The 7,018-nt window shown below is 46.0% G+C and overlaps 1 non-coding gene across 1 annotated transcript; it reads left to right on the plus strand.

Moving 5' to 3' along the window:
- The first annotated feature begins 6,576 nt into the window (after positions 1-6,576).
- Positions 6,577-6,684, plus strand: LOC124608715. Its single transcript, XR_006979314.1, has one exon. It is a non-coding gene; the product is annotated as a U6 spliceosomal RNA (small nuclear RNA).
- The last annotated feature ends 334 nt before the right edge of the window (positions 6,685-7,018 follow it).

Below are 7,018 nucleotides of genomic sequence, written 5' to 3' on the forward strand. Positions count from 1 at the left end.
GATCTCTGCCATAGTTAATGCGCAGAAAGGGCTATTGGAACCACACTTGACTAACCCTGTACAAGTAGTCACGTATCTCGAACTGATAATGGAGGAATTAAAAGACAAGAAATTTCCCGTTGAACTCACAAAGGGCCAAGAGTATCTGTTACTTCGTATAATAGATATAGATGTAGTTCTTGCCGGCAATACCTTAAGTTATGCACTAAATATACCTTTAGTAGATAGTAGTGTATACTCTTTATATAGAATATGGCCATTACCCGCAGAATATGATACAGCTAAGAAGTTATTTGCGTATATCGAGCCTGAACGAAACTTTCTGCTTATTGACGATGCGAAACGACAGTACGCGCTACCGTCTCGTGACCAATTGCAGTGTAAAATGGTTACGGCGAGAAATCAAATCTGTAAACAACGGTTCGTTCTGATGTCGACCTATGATCACGAGCGATGTGAAGCTCGAATGCTACAGCCTATTAGGGAAATTCCGAAAGATTTCAATCAAAAGTATGTCATATTGAACGAAAGTATCTGGCCACAGATACAGGACAATGAGTGGCTGTATGTCGTTCCCAAGGATGAAGGACTGACAATATTATGTAACGGATTACCCCCAAATGACCTTATTGTAAGTGGTACCGGAAAGTTAACCTTTACGAGTCAGTGTAAAGGATACGGTGCGCAGGTCATGTTACATGCTGACCATATAATTAGTACTAATGTAAGTAAGAATGATATAGTACCTATGTTAAACTTAAATATAGATTGTTGTATCATAGACGAAACAAAGCAAGAGGTCACACGTATACGTACAGATTTACCCTTAGAACGTATTGTCAGACACTTAGATGATCTCAAGGTAGCCAGTCACAAAGTGGATGAACTGCAGAGTGAAATAGAATATCAGCAGCGAACCACCTTTAGCGGATGGTGTAATAGCGTACATTCCGTATGGGGATATACGGGTTCAGTAGTGTTAGTTGTCTTAATTATATCATGTTGTTTATGCATCTATTGTAAGTGTTGCCGTACGTGTGGCAAAAGATTGTGTGAAATCGGAGGACATTGTTGTGCTAAAGTGTGTGTGATAAATACAGTGGTAGCGGATGGCCGCTGGGAACGAAGTGTTCGGTACACCCCTGCTCGACAAACCAGGCAATGTGACGCGGCAGCAGAAGGTGGAGGGTATGAATTAAGTTGTACACGTCGCACTCCTCTCTCCGATAGGGTACAATGGAGAGAACAGAGTCAAACGCCACAACTCACAGAGCCCCGTGCCAGAGCAATGGAGCTGTTAACCTCCAAGATAGACAGGCGATAACACAATTGTATGTTTATTGAGACTCTTACCCTCCTGATGTGTCCTAAATTGTTGACAAATCAGATCATTTGTATGTGTATAAAACTCAAAATGTGTACTTATGTATGTAACTATTCTGTATGCTCTTGGTAAAAATTTGCAGCATTTTTTGAATATGTGACATAAATTTTGTTTGTTCTATGCACATTATGGACGGCACTCAACTGTATCTTATAACTTCTTGTGTTTTTTTTTTATTTTTGTGCCATGTATTTTTCATGTTTGTAATGTCAAGTCTTGATGGCAATAAAGACTGGTAAGTTTTACTGGCACCTCGAGCAGAAAACGAAAATTTTGTAATCTCGAGGGACCGAGCTTACAAAATTTTGTAATCTCGAGGGACCGAGCTTACAAAATTTTCCCCTGTGGAAGGGGAGGTGTCGCGAATAGTAGAAGATAGATTTAAAATCATGTAGGCTGTAGGCTGGAAAATTATTGCTACAGATCAAGCGAGGCGGACGTGACCAGACTATCTCATGTGTAATGTGTACTGTGTACTCGACTAACAAGAGCGGAGTATGCAGTATCACGAGGCTCAAGCACAGTTAGTGGCAACCCTTGGACACAGCAAACAGTGGAGAATGGCTAGTTCATCACGTAGGCATCACATGCTGCCGCGTGACTAGCCTACTCAGGGCTCAAAGTTCGGGGGTGCTAGAACCTTCTGGAACAAGTAGTGCCGGGTGCACTACCCCCTATAAAAGCAGATAGCCGCTAGATCGAAGGGGAGTGATGGAGTGAGGTACTTAGGACGCCGGTCCACGTTAGTCGGCGTCGGGATGCTGTAAGAGTTGCAGGAGAATATTGAGCACAGCAACAAGTAGGGACTTAGGCTGAATCGACAAAAAAATGGCTCTGAGCACTATGGGACTCAACATCTGAGGTCATCAGTCCCCTAGACTTAGAACTACTTAAACCTAAGGACATCACCCACATCCATGCCCGAGGCAGGATTCGAACCTGCGACCGTAGCAGCAGCGCGGTTCCGGACTGCAGCGCCTAGAACCGCTTAGCCACCGCGGCCGGCCGAGGCTGAATCGACACAGCTGACACTTAGTCTGGTGCGCTCGCCTCTGCTGTATTAGGATTTCGGTTTGGGAAGTTAGGGATGGCAACTACATAGCCAGATGGACAATCATTGGAGACTGCATATAGAATCTTATTTAAATCACAAGTGCCAGGGGTACTTCCAGTATAATCGTTCTATACATCGAGTGTTCATACATGAAAGCTTCCCTAAGATCCTATCCGAGTTCCGTACTCTAGCTCACCTTGCAGCCTTCTCTACAACGGAGCAGTGAGGAGTTGGCGGCCCACACTAGCGAGACCTCATGACAAGTAAGTTATTTGATGCGCACCAACGCAGTCCTTCCACTCCGTCTCAGGACACGTCAGTGGGACACGACAGGCATTTTACTTTTATTTTTCTCAAATACATACATACAGATTATACTTGGGTTAAGAAGTCAGTTACATCGGATGTTGTTGTCATTTAAATTACTTACGCTCTTTATCTTTTGTTTTACATTGTGTGTGTTCTGTGGTTGCCAGTCGACCCCAGCCACACAAACGCAACCAGGTAGAGATCAGGACAAGCCAAATACAGGAATGGTGAAGCCATTTTTGTTTGTAGTTATTTTCACACCTGATACAGGTAGACCAGCAGCGGCATACTATGCCGCTCTTTGGCCACAGATATGACAAACGATAGAAATGAAGACAATCAAAAAACAGACATGGTGGATATACAAACGTAGACATACAAAATTAAGACACATGGAGCCGTTAACGGGCCCAATGTCCTAAATAAAAACGTTCACAAACGTGGACGTGGGCAGAGATGACAGGCAACACATGCGAACGATGGAGCACAAACGATGAAACACTGGAACACGAACACGACAGCACACACAAACACTAGGCGATGATCTCCAGCGCGCGGAAGTTCGCTATAAGTGTACGAGTCCGGGGACCTGCCAATGAGGAACAGATGAGGAAGGAGGGAAATGGGAGGGGGTAGATGCCAGTGGCCGAGATGTGAGGGGGTGGAAAGAAGGTAGGGGGGTAGGGGATGCCGGGCGGAGAGGAGGAAGTGAGGAAAGTAGGAGGGAGAGAAAGGAGAGAGGGTGCCCATGCGAAAAAACACAGGGGTTGGAAGGGGAGGCCCAAAGTTGGTAGGAGGGGTAGATGGAGGAGAGGAGGGCGTCATCAGGAAGGGGGGTTGGCGGAAGCCACCTTGGGCGAGGGTATGGAGAGAGGAGAGATGGAGAGCAGGTGGGACATGGGAATACAGGTGCGGCAGCGGACGGGGGTGGGAGAGGGGGATCAAATTTATGCGAGGTGTAGAGGATCTGTATCCATTCGAGGAAAAGGAGGAGATGCAGGAATGGAATGAGGTCATACAGGATCCGCATGGGGGAGGAGAGGTGGATACGACAGGCGAGGCAGAGTGCATGGCATTCGAGGATATGAAGGGATTTGTAAAAGGTAGGAGGGGTGGAGATCCAGGTCGGGTGGACATAGCAGAGGATAGGGCGGATGAGGGATTTATAGGTGTGGATGTTGGTGGAAGGGTCCAGACCTCATGTGGGGCCAGAAAGGAGCTTGAGGAGATGGAGTTGAGAGCGTTCCTTGGCCTGGATTGTCTGGAGCTGGGGGGGTCCAGGAGAGACGACGGACTAGGGTGACGCCAAGCTACTTGAGGGTGGGGGTGAGGGTGATTGGACAATCATAAATGGTGATATAGAAGTCGAGAAGACGGAAGGAAGAGTTGGTTATGCCTACAATGACCGCCTGGCCAATGAAGGAGCATCAGACACTTTCATTACCGTTGTATGTATATTTGAAGGGTGAGATTAAAAGCAAACATTTTGTGTCGACAGCATCCTAACATCCCTTATACTTGCAAATGACTTGGTGTACTAATTTAGATCTATGGCTAATTTCGATTGGCAGCAACTGGACGCATACAACGTAATTTAAATAACAACAAAATACGTTGTAACCTATTTCACAACCTAAATATGCAGAAACTCATCACCCACCCAGCATACTGAGTATCGTTACCGCCAGGGCCGCCAAGCGATTTCATGTATGACATAAAGTGTAATCAGTATGTATGTACAGGGTTATTATAACTGAAGTTAATCATTGAAACCGCTGCACGATCAACACCACAGGTCAGAATGACGTCGAATTGCAATGGAATATTATCGGAGAAGGGGGAAAACGCATGGCAGAAGAAAAACAAATAGTTACAAAATGTAGCAACGATGGCGCTGTAGGCAACATAATTTAACGGTGGTCGACTACAAATAACAAAGGAATCATACAGTGCCCAAGGTGTACCTTTGACATTAACAAAATGTACTACTTACTGCACATAGGTGTACAGGTGTGATACTATTAGTTACGCAAGCCCATCCACCACAGTAAGGCCATATCACAACGGATGGGAAAAATTGGACTGTAATTGTCCTAAGGCAAATAACAGTATAAAAAGCATCACTCACATCGGACTGTAATTGTCCTGAGGCCAAAACCCGCATAAAAAGCACGAATCACATCGGTTTTTAATTGTCCTGAGGAATAAAATATCATAAAAAGCACCAGTTAAAATCAAATTGGATTAGTAATTTCCCTGTGACTGGCGTAAAACATGTTCAGCATGCTGCCGACCGTTTCCTGCAAGAAGTTGAAATCGAGAAACAGCATGTTACACAAATGATCCCGGGTCACGTTCAGAATGTGTTGCGCAATGCGCACCTTCAATGAAGCTAGGTTTTCAAAGGGAACACTGAACACAACATCTTTGAGATAGCCCCACAGCAACAAGTCACACTGATTAAGATCAGGTGATTGGCAACACCAGGCTGTAGTGAAATGGCTGCTGATAATCCTAGCAATACCGAAATGGCGCTTCAGCTGCTGCGTAACTGGATTTGCAATTGGCAGAGGTGTGCCGTTTTGCATAAAAATGATCCCATCCACACATCCACGCTGTTGGAGAGCTGGAATGACGTGGTTGCGCGAAAGACACTCTTAGCACTCACCAGTAATGGTACAGGTAATATGACCGGAAGCACCTGTCTCTTCGACAGTATTTTGGCCCTATGATGAATGATGCTGCAACCTGCAGCACACAGTGACCTTTTCAAGATGAAATTATAATTAAATCAATATCATTAGCTGCTGACAGACGTTGATACACACCAACGGGGACAGATGAAAATTTGAGCCCCGACCGGGACTCGAACACGGGATCTCCTACTTATATGGCAGACGCTGTATCCATCTGAGCCACTGAGGGCACAGACGATAGTGCGACTTCAGAGAACTATTGCTGGCACGTTCCCCGTGAGACCCACATTCTCAACTTATTGTCAATACACTACTTTCGTATTGCCCCAGCCATTATACCCGTTACTCGCGGCAGACAATCCACCGATCCCGTAAGAGTTACTTTAGGGAATTCGTATGCATCCGCACTGAAGAAGGTCATCAGCTGGTTAGCCTTAACGATATGAAGATGGCATCTGTTCTATCGGTCAATCGCACAATTATCTGCGCCCTCGGTGGCTCAGATGGTTCAAATGGTTCAAATGGCTCTGAGCACTATGGGACTCAACTGCTGTGGTTATCAGTCCCTAGAACTTAGAACTACTTAAACCTAACTAACCTAAGGACATCACACACATCCATGCCCGAGGCAGGATTCGAACCTGCGACCGTAGCAGTCGCACGGTTCCGGACTGTGCGCCTAGAACCGCGAGACCACCGCGGCCGGCCCAGATGAACAGAGCATCTGTCATGAAAGCAGGAAATCCCAGGTTCAAGTCCCGCTCAGCGCACACATTTTCAACTGTGCCCATTGGTGTATATCAACGCCTGTCGGCAGTTAATAGTATTGATTTAATTGTAATTTCATTCTAGAGAGCTGCACGGTCACCAATGTCAACCGTTCTTTCGGACATGTCCGAAAGAACAGATGCCATATCGTTAATACTAACTAGCTGATGGCCTTCTACAGTGCAGATGCACGAATTACCTGAAATCTTACGGGATTACGTGGACTGTTTACCACGAATAATGAGTGCAGGGGCACTACGAATGTAGTGTGCGGACTATAAGTTGAGAATGTGGGTCTCACGGGGAGCGTGCCAGCGATAAATTCCTGCAGTCGCAAAATGCTCTGCGCCCTTGGTGGCTCAGATGTACTCCCTTCGGCGGTACATATATTAAGAATTGGAACCATAGAGAGAAGATTAGCATGGCCCCTGCGCAAGGATGAGGAGTAAAATCGTGAAGCGTTCGAGTTCCGTTCCAGCCGCGCTAGCGAGTGGCCGCTGTTACCTGCTGCGCTGCGCTACCGTGTTTACATCGCTGTAAATGTGCTTCGCCGAGTGCTGTCCGTCCGTTAATCTCCGTGTTCGTTCCTGTTCCTTATGATCTGGTCGCTCTTTCTGGTCGTGCCGCTGCTAATTGGAATTTCGGTTGCTTAACCGAAATTGCGTCGTTGGATTAACCATGGCTACAAATCTCAGGAAGAATACTCTGGTATTTACTTTTGACAAGGAATCCCGTCCTGTTCACCCAACATCCCCGAAAATAGATGACGGGATTACACAGGTAATTGGTCTCATTCTGAAACAGTCC

This window comes from Schistocerca americana, chromosome 3 (genome assembly GCF_021461395.2).
Source record: "Schistocerca americana isolate TAMUIC-IGC-003095 chromosome 3, iqSchAmer2.1, whole genome shotgun sequence".
Lineage (NCBI taxonomy): Eukaryota > Metazoa > Arthropoda > Insecta > Orthoptera > Acrididae > Schistocerca > Schistocerca americana.